The sequence below is a fragment of the Haliotis cracherodii genome, unplaced genomic scaffold, assembly GCF_022045235.1.
Source record: "Haliotis cracherodii isolate W230 unplaced genomic scaffold, xgHalCrac1.p SCAF_2, whole genome shotgun sequence".
Classification (NCBI taxonomy): domain Eukaryota; kingdom Metazoa; phylum Mollusca; class Gastropoda; order Lepetellida; family Haliotidae; genus Haliotis; species Haliotis cracherodii.
In genome coordinates, this window is record NW_027266275.1 from 31,752,591 (window position 1) to 31,770,927 (window position 18,337).

The 18,337-nt window shown below is 39.5% G+C and overlaps 1 protein-coding gene across 3 annotated transcripts in view; it reads left to right on the forward strand.

Moving 5' to 3' along the window:
• The window catches only part of LOC139467985 (sodium/calcium exchanger 3-like), a 105,992-nt gene that overhangs the window by 48,432 nt on the left and 39,223 nt on the right, over positions 1–18,337 (forward strand). For 2 of the 3 annotated variants that reach the window (XM_071249615.1, XM_071249618.1), the window contains exon 1: positions 8,070–8,332. The exons of the other annotated variant lie outside the window; for it this stretch is intronic. The gene's annotated coding sequence lies outside the window, so the exon portion shown is untranslated. Of the gene's footprint in view, positions 1–8,069; positions 8,333–18,337 lie in introns of those variants that run through there. 3 annotated transcript variants of the gene reach the window in all.

Genomic DNA, 18,337 nt, shown 5'->3' on the forward strand with positions numbered 1-18,337 from the left:
CGAACTTGGCTGGGATTTTGTAGCTATATTTTGGCTGGACTAACGAGTCTATTCATGGTCCAATCAAAATCGCGTAACTAAATCAACATCCGGTTGGTAAACTATCGTGCAGAGGTCGGGCGATTGCAGGATTTGCAAAGCATGTGTACCGACAACTTAGCTTCAACTGATACTTTCCAAATCTTTTCATGTTTGTAATCAATATGCTCACGTGATTTGATACCCTTCGCGAAGCAAAACTCGTGTTTTTACAATATATATCTTGATTATCGATCAGATCGTCTTCATTGGGCGCCGCCTTTTTGTTTGTTACAATTGCAAGCGACATCAGAGGTAGAATCTGATTGGTCAATAGGAGGGACATAGAAGGGACATAACTCGTAATAGCCACTGGTGGCCTTACGATCGAGAAATTCCGACCTAGTTCCACAAGGGTGGAAACTGGACATGTATAGTCAGTTAACTCCCTTGCCTCGGGAAGATGGGTCCAATATTGAACTTCAATAGTTTCAACCAAAGAAGCATATATGACAAACGTTTCAGGAGTTCTAAATTGTCCGGAACATTTCAAATGGCTGGGGAAAAAACCAAATGAGCTATTGATATTTCAACAAGGTTAAATATTTACATGTAAAAATGTCGTAGAAAGGACGATGTATGAAAATAGCCCCTCATGTCCCATCGGAAATTTCCAAATTTATTATTAAAGTTAGAACTTTCAATTACTACGGGTGGCCAAGTCGCCTAAGGCGCCGCGATTCGCTGTGCAGACTTGCATCCCTTGGGCACGCCAGAAACCTATGATTGAGGGTTCGAATTCCGGTTCGCCCCGATTATGTTCCTATGTTTGTCAGCACCATACCCGTGCTCGTAGGTTTCACCGAAGTGGTAAACGTCTGAGACTTGCATCACTTCGGGCTTTCCTCCCACATTAAGCTGACACGCCGCGATATAACTGGAATACTGTTAAAAGTTGCGTTAAACCCGACTCACTCACTCACTCACTCACTCACCGCGTAATTAAGACAACTAGTAGACAGATACACATAATCAATTTTGAGTTAACAGACAAACAAATCGGAAACTGACTATGGTGAAACATGATAGGACTGCTAATGATCCGGATGTAGACTCCCTTCAATGTCACCAGCGCAATACGTTTCCCTCCACCATTCAAATTACCTGCGCCATCCAATTACCTCATCCTGTTTTGATTATCCAGAGCAATCTGATTATAACCAGTGCCATACCAATTACATACCCGCGGGGGCACTGGTGACCCATTCGTCTGAGGCGCCGTAATTCGCTGTACAGAGTTGCGTCCCTTGGGCACGCCAGAAACCTATGATTATTGGTTCGAATCCCGGTTCGCCGCGATTATGTTTCTAGGTTTATCAGCAACATACCCGTGCTCGTGGGTTTCACCGAAGTGGTAAACGTATGAGACCTGCATCACTTCGGGCTTTCTTCCAACATTAAGCTGACACTCCGCGATATGACTGGAAGACTGTTAAAAGCGGCGTTAAACCCAACTCACTCACTCACATACCCGACACTGATTAGACGATCGTCTTGTCCGCCAGTGAACAACGACAACAGGCGGTCGCAATTTAACAATCTTTGAGTAATATCCGCAGGGACATACATGAATATTTTTAAAAAGTGTTTCGCGTGGGTCATTTAAGAAACGTGGACGGTTTTCGTTCAGGACGATTAATGTTTTGTACGGTTATAATCCGGTTTTAGTGATAGTTATTTGAATGTTAAGATTGTTCCATAATGATAACACCAGCCAATTGTTTTTACCCACGGAGTTCAATTACGAACAAATGCCATGAAATGGGCAAGGGGTCGGTGTACGAATGGCAGATGATGGGCGTCTCAGGGATGGGGATGCTGCAGCCAGATGGTACACAATAAAAATTACGATGCAATATGATGTATAAAGAAAAGTTAAAAATTATGTCTCTGAACTGGAGAGTCTGAATAATGCATTCAAAATAAAACAAGTGTTCAGATTTTTGAGAAGTAAAAAGGCACAAATCTTCTTTTTACAAGAAGTACATTTCACAGCTGATTAGGAACAATTAATAAAGCACCAATGGGGTTCTAAAGAATGTAAGATCATTCTTTGATTTCAATGACGATACATTTATCAGATATAGAAAGAGGAAGAGGGTTTTGAAAATTTAATAATTCTCTGATACAAGATAAGAATTATGTGAAACAAATAAAAACAACAATACAAAACATATTACATCAATATGAGGATGCGTCTAGTTAAAAAAAGATATATTTGATTGTTGATAAATTATTATGGGAATATTGTTATTAGCCATAAGAGGACTATCTATTCATTATTCATCAACTAAGAAAAAAATGAGACTAAAGAAAAAACTATATTTTCAGATCTCAATGAGCTTGACATTTGACTCAAGAAACATTGAAGTAGAAAAGATAGAAATTAATGGAAAATATTGATGCGGTTATAAATGAATTGGAAGAATTAAATAAAGTAAGGACTAAAGGAGCTTGTATTAGATCAACGGCGAAATGGATACACGGCGAAAAGCCTGGTGGTTACTTTTTAAAATTAGAATATCGATTTTTAAAAAATAAGTATATTAAAGAATTACATAAAAATGATGGAACTGTTAAACGGGATGAATTGCTAGTAGAAACTAAACAGAAGATTGTGAATTAATAAATTTAGAAGAGCTTTTTTTTCCGATAGAGACATTCCAAGACTATCTAACCAAATGTCATTAGACTTAGAAGGATAAATAACCGCAAAAGAAGCCCTAGATGCTCTAAAGAAAAAGAAAAATTGAAAAAGCCCAGGACCAGATGGATTTACTACAGAATATTTGAAATTCTATTTGAATGACCTTGGAAAATATTTAATAAAGTCACTAAATTATGGATATAGAAATGACAAAGGCAACTTTTATGTATCTAATGCTTTTGTGCATATGTATGGAGTCCAAACAAAGTGCATTTTATATTATGGAGTTGTAAATGCAGTCAAACAATTTTGTAAGGTAAATGAAAACAATGTTTTCAATTCTATATCTCCTCGACCAACCATGCCACTCAATATATCACATCTGCTAAACCAAAATATAGGTAGCAAAGAATTTTACAAGACATTATCTGCGCAGGAGTTTGTTAAATATCATGACATTGAAAAATGGGAAAGTATACTAAATAAGAGAGTTTGTGAAAAAAATTGGCAAGAACATATATTGATGGCAAAAAGATGCACTCAAAATGAGGCTATAAGATGATTTCAGTTTAAGAGTAATCACTACATTCTTACAACTAACAAATAATTATATAAAATTGGATATGTTGATTCTCCTATGCGTACTTTCTGTACAAATCAACCTCGGACTAGAATCCATATGTTATATGATTGTGAACATGTAAGAAAGATTTGGGAGAAACTGTACAATTGGATACAATCCGTTGTGGAAGGAACCATTGATTTAAACAAAGAAAATGTTTTGTTCGGATTTCAAGGCAAACACAACACCCCATTGAATATTGCACTTTTAATAACAAAACAAGTCATATACAGACAATGTTGGAAAGGGTTAATGCCACATTGTGAACACATACAGCATGAGATAATTAGTTCTTACAATGCTACAAAGGTAATGTCATTTACAAATTGTAACTATGCAAACTTTTTTGGTTTCTGGTCTTCCTTTCACACTTCGTTTAAAAACTAATTTGTAAGACACACTGATACATTACGTTGACTTTACAGGCAAGAATTTATATGTATGTACACTTCTTGAATGTAATGTACCACAATTTTATTGACATGACATGTATATATAAATGCTCTACCTGTTGAGATGAATAAAGAAGGGGACCCCCTAAAAAAAACCCCAAATGCCATGATTGGATGACGCTAGGTTTACCTGGGAGTGTGTGAGTGAGTTTAACGCTGCTTTGACAAGTATTTCAGTTATATCATAACGTATCAGCTTGAAGTGGGGGAAAAGCAAGAATTGATGTAGGGGTTTGACGTTTTACATCTTACGTAAAACCTTCGACCACGGGTATGGTGACAAACCAAGAATAATCACGGCGAATCTGGGATTCGAACCCACGATAATATGATTCTGTCACAACTAACGGATACAATTTTGCTCGGGTGATCGCAGCGCAGGTCCCGGAATTAACGATAAATCGATACTAATTTGCCGTTTGCTTCTACTACAGCTACAGTCATAGTATAATATTGCATAATTCAGTCGTTTTATTTATAGGTTATAGTTTATAGTGCAAATTGTATCTTCCATGTATGTGTTTATGCATACATATTTATTACTAAGTTACGGTTTCTAAAGGTTAAAGATAAAGGCTGCTTTCAAAGTGAAAATATCTTCATAAATATTCCAACATAAATAGAGACGGCTTCATCTTGCATGGGGGATAAGAACAGATTGCTGATGCTGCCTATATAGACAACTTACATGCTGGAACATATGACATACTGGCAAAATCACTGTCGATGGTGTAAACCCAAAGCAATATAGCAACGATATATGATTACCGTTGATGGTGTAAACCCGATGCGAAATACTTGCAGGCTCGCTGACTTGGTAGATGCATGTAGTGAGTGAGTATGGTTTTACGCCGCTTTTAGCAATATTGCAGCAATATCACGGCGGGGGACACCAGAAATGGGCATCACACATTGTACCCATATCGGGATTCGAACCCGGGTTTTCGGCGTGACGAGCGAACGCTTTATTCATTAGGCTACCCGACCGCCCCTTGATGCATGAAATCGTATCCCAATTGCGTGGATCAATGATCATGATGTCAATCACTGGATTGTCTGGTCCGACTCGATTATTTATAAACTGCAGTCGTATATTGCAGTTGGAATATTGCTGAGTGCGGCGTTAAACAACAAATAAAATTGTCGATATTGTATACCAGACGCGATGCATCAGTAAATAGAATTGATGTCGATGGTGTAAACCAGACGCGATGCATCAGTAAATAGAATTGCTGTCGATGGTGTAAACCAGACGAGATGCATCAGTAAATAGTATTGCTGTCGATGGTGTAAACCAGACGAGATGCATCAGTAAATAGTATTGCTGTCGATGGTGTAAACCAGACGCGATGCATCAGTAAATAGTATTGCTGTCGATGGTGTAAACCAGACGCGATGCATCAGTAAATAGAATTGCTGTCGATGGTGTAAACCAGGCGCGATGCATCAGTAAATAGAATTGCTGTCGATGGTGTAAACCAGACGCGATGCATCAGTAAATAGTATTGCTGTCGATGGTGTAAACCAGACGCGATGCATCAGTAAATAGAATTGCTGTCGATGGTGTAAACCAGACGAGATGCATCAGTAAATAGTATTGCTGTCGATCGTGTAAACCAGACGCGATGCATCAGTAAATAGAATTGCTGTCGATGGTGTAAACCAGACGAGATGCATCAGTAAATAGTATTGCTGTCGATGGTGTAAACCAGGCGCGATGCATCAGTAAATAGAATTGCTGTCGATGGTGTAAACCAGACGCGATGCATCAGTAAATAGTATTGCTGTCGATGGTGTAAACCAGACGCGATGCATCAGTAAATAGAATTGCTGTTGATGGTGTAAACCAGGCTCGATGCATCAGTAAATAGAATTGCTGTCGATGGTGTAAACCAGGCGCGATGCATCAGTAAATAGAATTGCTGTCGATGGTGTAAACCAGGCTCGATGCATCAGTAAATAGAATTGCTGTCGATGGTGTAAACCAGGCGCGATGCATCAGTAAATAGAATTGCTGTCGATGGTGTAAACCAGGCGCGATGCATCAGTAAATAGAATTGCTGTCGATTGTGTAAACCAGACGCGATATTGCAGACAGACACACAGACACACAGACACACAGACCATTTATTAGAGTCTCACCCTGTGTTACAAGATATTAAGAAAACCATATTCGAGTATATCATATAATGACATAAAAAATACACATATGCCATTCCAAACAGGAATTACGAGAAACTGTGTCCATAAAAAAATACACAGATAATTTCGTGTGCACAATACAAAATAATTGGCATAAAGTGGAGTGAACAAGAATATGGATGAAAAAAAAAATAACATTAAATCTGTAAAACATAAATCACAATAGTATATATACAGCCTAAAACAGGTTATTGGCATGGGCTCCATCTGCGTTGTCTTAAGATTTTAACATAGGTCTTGGCACACAGTAACGACGAACGATAATCTTTAAAAAGCACCGAACAGTTTTCTTGATCTGGCAGCAGATTAAAATCGGTACAATTAGACTGGACGTCTTGTAAAGACTCGTGAAGATCCAGGGTAAAATAGGTCTTCAGCAACCCATGCTTGCTGTAAAAGGCGACTATGCTTGTCGTAAGAGGCTACTAAAGGTATCGGGTGGTCAGACTCGCTGACTTGGTTGATGCATGTCATCGTATCCCAATTGCGAGGATCGACGCTCATGATACCAATCACTTGGTTGCCTGGTCCAGACTCGATTATTTACAGACCGCCGTCATATGACAGGAATATTATTGAGTGCGGCGTTAAACAACAAACAATCAATCTTACCGTAAATCTTCACGAAAAGGCCAGTTTATAATAACATGTTTTTCATCTTCCACTTGGTCCAGACTGGACAGACGCCTTCTTCTACGGATATGTTGTTTATCTCCCGGTGACCAGTCCAGTAGGTTCGACGCCACATCTAAACTTTGCATAGGCACGACGGTACTGACCCGAGCTATATGCCTGTATATAATGTTCTTTACATGCTATCGGCTTATCCATTGGGAAATACGGTTTGATGTAACCTCAGTGTGGTACTGTACCCCGAGCCTATTGGATAAATCAAACCGTATTCCTCGAGGGATAAACCTACAGCGAATTTATCTTACCGCCATGTTTATCATTTACCACAATTTGAAAACAAATTGAGATGCTGAACTGAACTATATTTACACTCAGGGTCGCTAGCAATGATATTAGAGGTACAATTCAAGTATTGATTATACAAAAATGCATATACATAAAACAATATTATAATGTCAAACATAAAGCTTCGGATCAGGTCATCAAAATCTGGAGATTTGTACAAAGATTTATGAAATATAATTCCAGATTTGAACTTTATCCTGAGTATTTTAAACCACCTTGAAAGGTTTTTCGTGTTTATAACATTGGGCTATTAGAAAGTAAATTCATTATAAACATTTTAGATTTGTTAGAGTATTTATGAAGCCCCCATTTCCTCAAATAGGAAACAAATAGTGAAATTCATACCTATGTCACATAACTGGCAGACTAGGCATTTTCTGTAAGTTAATGATGCGCAGTTTTGTGTGTCGCCATAAGCATGTTTCCACGTTAGCATAACTTACATCTAAAGTCAATGTTAAAAAAACATTACGCGATGCCGTTTCACTGTAATGAGTTAAGATAACAAAAATGGCGGTCAAAATGACGACGCTATAGGGGGTAGATGGAAATTTAAAAAACCCCAAAGATAATAATGACCTTTGGCAATAAAATTGAAGTAATGTATATGTAAGGTAAGATCAAACAGTGTACAGTTATTTTCGATGATGTGAAAACTGACGCGATATAACAATAATCAGTCCCTTCTGGTGACACAACCTTGATAAAGCCATATTATTGAATTAGGCCAAACCATATTCCCTCATTCACATTTTTAACTCCAACTTTCATCGAACAATCATAAGATACTAAACGTTATTAAATAATGGAACCCTTTCAGTGTTTATAGTCACAATCACCGCTTTAATCGATTCCTTTCGCAGTTCCATCGTAATCGATAAAATGGCGACTCTCGCTCGGGTGGTTCATGGAACTGAATGAACTATGGAAGCATTCTTCAAAATAACAACCTGTTTCATACTCTTGAAAGATGTCGATAATTCCCAGCAACAAAGCAAGTAAACAAAACCCCCACACCCCACTTCCCCCGACCACCGTCCTGTGTCTCAGGACGCTCTGGTAATACGAGAGGCAGGAATTATAAGCTTCACTACGGAGGTGTGTTGGTGCCGCCGTCATTGATTAAGCAGATCGGAGGTTTTCGCAGCAGTGCAGCCTTGTCACTGTCATCGTCACACGTCATCGCGGTAGAGGTCTCACGGTGTGGTTCCCGACGTGGAGTTGACACAATTTTTGTCAACACAGGCGTAGGAATTAGCCCGGATCTACCTAAATGGATATGGGAAACTTGAATTGTTAATTGTCTCATCACTACTGGATCCAGGGCGTCTTGCCGTCTGGTACTTCTAAACGGTAGGTGGTGTGTGGATTAGGGTCACGTTGTTGCGTGTTAATTTCTGCTTACCTATGGATTTATGATATAATAATACGAGATAACAACGTTAGGATTAAATCCGTCAAGGGATATAGCCTATTAAGAGTATTATTGCGATCGTGCGTTTGTTTTGTTTCTGTTTGGTACAGGTTACTTCTTGGAATTGTGGCCTGTGTTAAAGAAAGTACTGGATGTGTCCTTGTTTTGACGTACGTTAGGTGCGAGTTAATTCTTGGTATTGACCTGGCCTGTGATAAACAAGGTACTGGAAGGACGCTTGTTTTATGTCTCTTTGGCACAGTATATCTTGGAATGCCCTGGCGCGTGTTAAACAAGGTAATGGAGGCATCGTAAAGGATACGGGTAAGTTCTGATAGCAGGATTTGAACACACTTGTCTGTTCTTTGTGATGGCTGTTTATAGGGTGATTATCGCCGACCTTTGATAATGTGGTTTGAAAAAGAACGGTTTGTGATATCAGTTTGGGTGTGTTACTCCTTATATCCGGAGTCTTCGTGCATTTTGCATAATAATTATTCTGAGAATAGTCACATGTGAGTATGCACGAGCTCTTATACTTTGTATAACGCATTGCATATTTGTATAGCACTGCCGGGCAGATAGTATACATCCATTGTTTGATGGTGGCTAAACATGAAAGACAAATTAGAAATGGTTATTCGATGGTAAGGTGTTTGATACGGGTATCATAGTTCAGATGTGTTTTGGACCTTAAGTTTGCAGTCTTTCGCTGGCCATTTTCAGCCCAGTAACGTTTTGGTAGCCTTTTTAATTATTTTGGCCAAATTCAATTTTCAAGCGTATACTTTCTTTTGCTCGTCAGTGTAGATACCAGCAATAATTTAAACAACAGGGAAACGGCTATCAACAAATGTTTGACAAGGAATGGTATATAAACCGGAAGTTGACGAAAGATTATATGGCAATTTGATTAACGATCAGATACTAAAATAAAAACGATCTCTTAGGAACTCAACAGTACACGTGTGTTCTATCTCTAACACTACAGTCGCATTTGAATATTAAAATGTATAAAAGTAACCCAAGGCCAATTAAATGGTACTGTCACGTGTTAAAAGAACTTGAAGTAGAACAATGTCTGCGCTTGATTCTTCAACCAGCCAAGAGACAGTGATGTACATACAATTTGATGAAGTCCCTACCTTACTACTATTCTTAAATCGTTTTTTGTAAAAGTATGTGCCAGTATTTGTTTCTTGGTGCCGAATTAGCGTATTGCTCTTGATGTTTGGTCCCACTGGAAAACAAGGAGACTAACCACAAGATGTTGGACAAGGGTTACCATGGTAATCTTGGCTGAACACGTGTAGAGTTCACAATGGAATAACACATTTAAGAAAAGTGCTATAAACATTGAGAATATGCATATAACCCATTGTATTATAGTATCATTGAAAAGTTTTTAAGTCCACAAAAACACAAAACAAAAAGAGAATTTTTTTCAAATTGTTCGAGAAGATGAGGACAAAATACCCATCCGTGAAATTTAATTTAAAAATCGGATGTTTCCCCTTCAAATGGAGATCATGACAAATAGTCCTTCCAAACAGGATAGCAACGGAACAGAGACCATGGGAACACAGATTTAGTGTGAGCGTTCTCCTGATCTTATCCGCTTACTGTTTATAAAGGTATCAAGGGTAAATATAAAACGTCAAGGCCAGCGAATAACCATCCTCGATTATCCACCGAAACAGATTCAGTTGGACGTAAAATGCAAAGTAGCGGTGAAATTCTATGAGAGGATCTATAAAAATCAGTGATGACACGAATTGTTCGCGAAAAGGGTAAGCATGCTCAACTGGTACTCCTGTCGTTCACACAATTTGCATGACGATCAGCCACGGCAATATAAACAATATCTACACCGAAACGTCGCCCAATTGTAATAAAGAAGTTGCTCATCCATAACAATTGTGTCTTAATATAAACATACACAGCTGTCGAGATTCATCTCTGAAATAAAATTGTCTTATTCTCCATCAATTAAAGATTAACCCATTATAGAAGCAGATATATGTTGTTTACATCCCACGTACTTTCAGGGTGTTTGTTACAAATGGTAATGCTTCTAGCGCTGTGATTGATCGGAACATAAAACTAGAATGCGTGGTAATCTCGTACTTAAGCTCTGATTTCAACATTAGCCATATACCTTTATTGTGTCCATAAGCATTATGGATTGAAAGAACCTTGCAGTATACCTACAGCTGTCATTGTTTGTTAATTCCCTTTCTATATCTACGGTCCACTGACCAGACACACAGCATACGCGTGGACCACCGTTTAATCGCCACGCACCCCCATTAAAGCCTTTGTCTCATTCACGTCAATCTGTGCAAAGGTTGCACGTTCCAGCTGTGTCTGAACAGGTGCCGTTCTGCAAAGCGATCAAAGCGATGTTACCATACCTAAACATAGACTTACGCCAGTATTAGCGCTAAGGTTGTTTTCAACAACGGTACCCAGATGATGCCCGCTTAGTTATTTAACTGGATTTAAACCATGGCTCCCTTGTTTTTGACCGTGGTCTGACTAACTAAATTGTTAGTTAAACACCAGTTGGCAATGACGTAACTTTCCCCCCCTATCATTTATCTGGATGATAGAATAATTTCATGAAAATCGTTTGTCGCCAGCGGGATTCGAACCCGCGAAATCCGTTCAGAGGGCTAACGAATGTGAAATTAGCATATAGATATTTATTTACATCAGGACTATTTGCTTATCCGTTAATGAACTGCGAAATGTGTTTTATGCAATTTGTATGTATGTTACTCTCGGCATTCTGGTATTTGTCCAGTACTTGGGATTTGGTAGCTTTTCGTTCAACGAAACGAACAGATAGAAAAGAAATTACTATTATCTTGATCAGTGCTATGTTTGCTCATAAAAGGCCCATCAACATGGGCATGTAATATTTAAGTGATTGATAAATATGCTCAAGTTGGTCCACAATGAACTGTGTACTTGCCCCGGACATGCATTTCATAACCCAAATCGGCAAAGTGCGAGGTGCACGTGCGAAAGGCTCGGGGAACATATTTCACGTGCATCACGCAGGGCCGACTCACACAGTGTTCGCTGAGATGAGCAAAGAGTTCCCGAATATCTTTCAAAAACACCTTTAACAAAACAATGTTTTTTAAGCATTTTAGGTGATAAAAGGTTGGACATGGTTTAAGTGATTGCGCGCCTCGTGGTTTAATAAACAATTCCAACGATTAGACACTGGGTCCTCGTGGTCTGACCTATATATAGCCACGATATTTAATCGAGATCATCAGCGTTTATGATATGGATATTTATTTATCTGTATAGTCTTCAAGCAAATTTATTTTTTGTACTGAATAGTGTCGATATTTACATATAATCTCTACATGTCTTCATCGATATAATCGGTAGATACTTATCAGTGTAGATCTATATATTTGGTTGGTTGGTTGGTTTGTTGTTTAACGCCGCACTCAGCAATATTCCAGCTATATGACGGCGGTCTGTACATAATCGAGTCTGGACCAGACAATACAGTGGTTGACATCATGAGCATCGATCCATGCAATTCGGATGTGATGACATGTATCAACCAAATCAGCGAGCCTGACCACCCGATCCCGTTAGTCGACAAGCATAATCGCCTTTTACGGCAAAAATGGGTTGCTGAAGACCTATTCTACCCCGGAATCTTCATGGGTCCTATATATTTGGTATTCTGAATGTAATATTAACACATCCTTACATAAAGATTAGATAAGTCTTTATTAAACCAAGGGGAATTCATATTGCACAGTTGATAAACACTCAAATATGAAAAAGAAAATATGTACATAAGGAAATAGTACACTAATATAACAACGAGATAATTGAACGCTATCACAGTGACGATAAGGAATAGTATTTTGAAATATATGTATTTATATCACAACAAGATTAATTTGCTGCTCATAAATGTCGTCGATGTCTTGAAATTGGGTACCTGGGATTGTGCTTGCTGTATTTAATTTTTTTATGTATTTTACATTTATCTTGAACAGACAGGCTCCCATACCAGTTTAAAATACCTAAGACGAAGTGAGACCTTTATAAATATATTCCGTGTTAGCATTCCAAAGTTTGAATCAATAATGGTGCCGAGATACTTATATTGTTCAACCAAATGAATGTTTTCGGTATCAATAACAACAGGCAAAATTTCGGTCTCCTCTGAAATCTATTAAAATATCCTTTGTATTTTTAACATTTAGAGTTTTGGGAGCGATAATCAATTTCAGATTGCTTAACTTGACGGTTAAACAATTGTTAAAATCACTTATAATATAGTCATGTGTGTATAAAATAAATAAAACAGGAGAGAGCACACAACCTTGCGGGGCACCCGTAGATCTAAAGGACACAAATGATTTATGACCATTTCCAGTCCCAAACTGTGGTCTGCTTACAAGAAAAGATTTTATCCATTTAATGATTGTTGAATTAACAGACATGTTAGACGATTTTGCATAAGCAGATGAGGCTGTATGGTATTAAAAGCAGAGGAGCCGTCAACAAACAAGATTCGTACAAATGAATTGGAAGTTTCAAGATGTTTGTCGATATTGTTTAACAGTGTAAGAGTGGCATACTCTACTCCTCTCCCGGCCCTGTAGGCAAACTGACGTGGGTGAAGTAAATCTTCTGTCTGTCTAATAAGTACATTGTTAAAAATACGTTTGAGGCATTTCATAGGTATGGATGCCAAAGCAACGGGTCGGTAATCATTATTAACAGAAGGATTTGGAATTTTTGGAACAGGAATAACATTGGGTGTCCCCAAAAGTAAAGAAATATCATATCGATAGAATTTTTGTTGTTGAAAATATGACAGAGTTGATCACGACATCCTTCAACACTATACCGCAAAGATTATCAGGGCCTGTAGCTTTGCGGACATTTATTTTAGAAAATGACTACAGCCCATCACAGGTAGTTACTTCTAGCGTTTCGCAATCCGATAAGTCATTTCTGAACAAGTCTTTTTCTTTACTGAAGTCTGTAGTGTCTGAACGAGCGTAGAACATATTTATCTCATTGGCAAAGTTCTAGTTATCTGCAACACTTATTTCTGCTCATTTCTCATCTGTTCCAAGTATTGTCTTAACGCCCTTCCAAGCCCGTCGAACATTACAATCAGCTAACTGTCTTACTTTCTATTTTTGACTTGTATTGAAGTTTACATTTTCCCGATACATGTATTTCTTTCAGAACAGATTTAACCTTCAACTTTTCTCTTTTCTTTTCATTTAGTACTGACGTAAGTTCTTTTGTTATCCAAGGCTTATTGTTCGGAAAGATCTTGATAGGTTTTGAAGGCAAAATAAGTCAACACAAAACATCAACCAGCTCGTCAAGGTCCGGACTAGAATTCTCGAACAACCCCTAGATGTACAATCAAAGCATCCTTTCGATTGATCAAGAGAATGTGGTGTTCACGTTTTCACCGATTTAAATGTTGGTTTTGTCGGCTTTCAACTTTTGCTTGTAGGAAGGGGTTAAAAAGACTGACTTGTGATCAGATGCTCCAAGTGGAGCTTTGGCGTAAGATTTGAAAGCGTCCTTGACGTTGCGGTAACACAGGTCAATCGTCCCATCTTTCCGTGTCGGCTTGTAAGATATTGAATGTAGTTAGGCAATGTTTTCTTGAGTCTGCAGTTATTAACATCCCCAAACAAAATATTGGTGCATTAGCAGAAATGTCATCAACTTTGTCCACATGTTTATGAATGACGTCAGCAGCCCTGATATTGTTAGCGTATTGTTGAAGCACATTCACAACACTGACAAATATCTGTCCGAATTCTCTTGAAGAAGGGCCGCAATGAAACAGACAGTGACTCCACATCTTCGGCACAAACCATGTCCCACGTTATAACGTGCGCTAGATTTTCCTGTATTGTTGACGTCTCTCTCATCTCTGAAAGGCGTTCCGAAACCATCAATTTCTCTATGCCTGCGTTGAACCATGTTTCAGTGAAACAATGTCGGCAGCTTTCTCGGAATTGGAACATGAACTTCACATAGGCTTCTAGTTCGTTAAGACCGTCTCCTTGGTCTAGTGGTAGAGCGCCTGGGGAGTGGAAGGTCCGGGGTTCGATCCCCGGCCGCGTGATACCAAAAGACGTTGAAAGATGGTCTTGTTGCTACCCTGCCTGGCAACCGGCATTAGTGGGCCAAAACAAGGACTGGTCGGCTTGGAGTCAGTATACAGTGTCTGAGTAGGGGTTTTCGTGTTAAACCGCGACATGGTATCTCATTGGGCTTGCACTATAAATCGGCAATATTCCAGACTAGTACAATCAACTATATAAGTGCAACAATCTTGAACGCGACGTTAAGCCCCATTTAATTTCACCTCATTTACCTTAATGAGATCCAGGATAGCATAGGTCTTCAGCAGCCCATGCTGGCCGTAAGAGGCGACTATGCTTGTCGTAAGAGGCGACTAACGGGTTCGGGTGCTTAAGCTCGCTGACTCGGTTGATGCATGTCACCGTGTCTCAATTGCTTGTATCTATACTCACGACATCAATCATTGGATTGACTGGTCTAGACTCGATTATTTACAGGCCCCGTCTTATAGCTGGAATATTGCTGAGTGCGGCTTTAAACAACAAAATAAACTAAAACTAAACTGCCTTGTTTTTGCACACTTGTTAGTCTGCATATAGTCGGGATTTAAGTTTATATGCATGCTTTATACAAATTACTCATCCATGTGGAACGAAAAACAGATTTTTTGGATTTGGAAATCCCAATATAGCCCCACTTGCAGTGAATATCAGCCAATTCAATCTGTGAGCCAGGAATTACATTGAAAGAAAACATTTGTAAGACCTCAAGACAATCGGTTTTAAATATTTTGTAGCATTCAAACCAAATATAAAAATCACCGTGAATCAGATAACAAAAACATGAAATTATCCTGAACGGCAGATCTAAGCACTGATGCTTAAGATACCTGATACGGATGGACATGTAGGCTTGAATATGTTGAAACACATTACAAATGTACTTATACTTTAAAATATTCACAATTTTCTGCTTGATATAGTGTTGCCTGTAATGGCAGGATAGTGTATTTCAATTATCTGTAATGTACCTACGGGAACTACCCACTGAAATGGGTTTGAGTGTAATTGCCCGCGTTGAATTAGTCATTAGAGAAACTCAACGTTTTGACGACGACTTCATCAATTATACAACACGTATTGGCACCGCGAAGCCACGAACCTAGTTTCAATGTACGTACCATATACAACAAACATTGTACTCAATTTTTAGTGGGTCAGCCTCGTGATCTGAGGCCGGCACTGTTTGCATAGTTACCTCCCTTAGTTTCGATGATTGTGGGTTCACATTCCAGAGACTCACTGATTTTACAGACCGCCTCCGTGGTCTAATGGTAGAGCGTCCGCCCGGAGAGCGGAAGGTCCGGGGTTCGATCCCCAGCCGCCTCATACCAAAAGAGGTTAAAAGATGTTACTTGTTGTTACCCTGTCTGGCGCTTGGCATTAAGGGACTAAAACAAGGACTGGTCGGCTCGGAGTCAGTATACTGTGTCTGAGTGGGGTATTCGTGTTAAACTGCGGCATGGTATCTTTGTGTGCTAGCACTATAAATCGGCATCAGTCCAGACTAGTATAAGCAGCCACACACACACACACACACGTGCATGCACGTCGCTATATAAGTGCAATAATCTCGGACGCGACGTTAAACCCCATTTCACCTCACCTCACCTCACCTCACCTCACACTGATTGTACATGTCTGTGAACACCAGAACAGCGTCTGTGTATGGAAGCCTGGAAGGGACATTGTCGCATTGGAATTTTTACCCTTTTTGCTTGTTTTTGTTAGGTGAGTGAGTGAGTATGGTTTAACGCCGCTTTTAGCAATATTCCAGCAATATCTTGGCGGGGGACACCAGAAATGGGCTTCACACTTTGTGTCCATGTGGGGAATCGAACCCGGGTCTTAAGCGTGACCACACGCCCCTGTTTTTGTTAGGGAGACCAGTGGCGGATCCAGTGGCGTGGGGTTGTTGTGTTCTGATGTGTTCTAGGCGTGATCGACCCATTTTAAAATGTAAAAACATTGCCTACCATCGTAACATGTTGGTTTGGTTGAAAATTTGTAAATCCTGCAATCGACCGAAATCTGCAGGACAGCTAACGAACCGGATTTCGATTTCGTTGCGCGATTTTGATTGGACTATGCATAGACTCGTTAGTCCAGCCAAAATATAACTCCATAATACCAGCCTAGTTCTGCAAGGGTGGAAACTTGACTTTTAAAGTCAGTTAACTCTCTTGACTCGGGAAGATGTCTAGTGGTAGAGCGTCTGCCTGGAAAGCGGAAGGTCCGGGGTTTGATCCCCGGCCGGGTCACATCAAAAGATGTTAAAAGATGGTACTTGTTGTTACCCTGCCTGGCCCTCGGCATTAAGGGGCTAAAACAAGGACTGGTCGGCTTGGAGTCACTAAACTGTGTCTGAGTTGGGTATCGATGTTAAACTGCGGCATGGTATATCATTTGGCTTGCACTATAAAATCGGCTTATGTCCGAACTAGTACAATCAGCCACAGACACACACTGATTTTGTGTTAAAATCCAAGACTCTCCCGATAGTAAACCATATTTTGTCAGTACCATGCCCGTGCGCGTGGGTGTCACCAAAGTGAAGTCAACTGACTACGTCACTTTCCTCCTATCGCGTCAAGATACATCGGAAATACAGGGTAAATTTAAGTCTGTCAACCTCAACGGTGTTATCGTTAATTGTATGGACAGTGATGGACAACCGGTTCTTGAATAAAGTTTCTTAACGCTCCTCAACGTCATAAGTGGAAAATTTAAACGTAGAATTATGGCCGTCCTGGAAATTGGCGGTTTGAAGATAAACACCCTGCAATAATGGAATGACTAAATGATACTTGATATGTAGGTTATAGCAATGAGTGAGATGTATCTATTAGGCAGATTGAACGTCATAACAATCGCCATCACCTACTCGTATTATACAGTAGCTGGGGCTAAATGATGCGTTTTATTTCAAACTGAATCCTTTACATTCAATGGTCAAGTAGAGTTGTGAGAAACCACACTTAATGGATCAATGCATACACCTCTCCATGAGTGTGATGGGCTTCGCGTTCGCTCTTCACGCCGAAGACCCGGGTTCGATTCCCTACATTGGTACAATAGGTGACGCCCATTTCTGGTGCCCCCACGGATACATTGCTGGGATACTGTTAAAAGCGGCGTAAAACCATACCCACTTGGGTTAAAACAGCTTTAACATGAGTAGGATGCTAGAGAGACTGCGTATTTTTTGCTTGACCCAAAACACCTTTACCTTAGAAGACCTTCCCTTTGATAATATACAGATAGACATGAATGCTTCTCTTGAATAGAACTGATCAATACGTTGAATATTTGTTGATTAAGTTAAATTGGTATACGTAAAGTATTGGTTGTGTTTTGCCATGCGACAAGCACATTGGATGTGGGCGTCTGCATATGGAGGGAGGTCTGACATCCATGTTTTGTCCTCATCACAACAGACAGCATCATTTAGAAATATAAATAATAAATACTCGGGAAACGGGTTATCAATTGATTCGATCAATAGCATACAGCCGCTTCAGGTAAGCATTTGCTCTTTCCGTCACTGGGTTTCATGGTACTACCCATCTGGATATCGCACCCGTGTTATATGGATGGTAGGACTAGGCATCGATCCAGATACCAGTTCCGTTACAGGCCGACCGTTTTGAATTGATTTTAATACTATGGTATATGCATTTGTGTAATGTTTAGTATTGGTTCGACATCGGTTTAGGTAACTCGGGTATATTTGAGTGAGTGTCTGTGTTGACTTCAGGTTCATTCAACCAATGACAC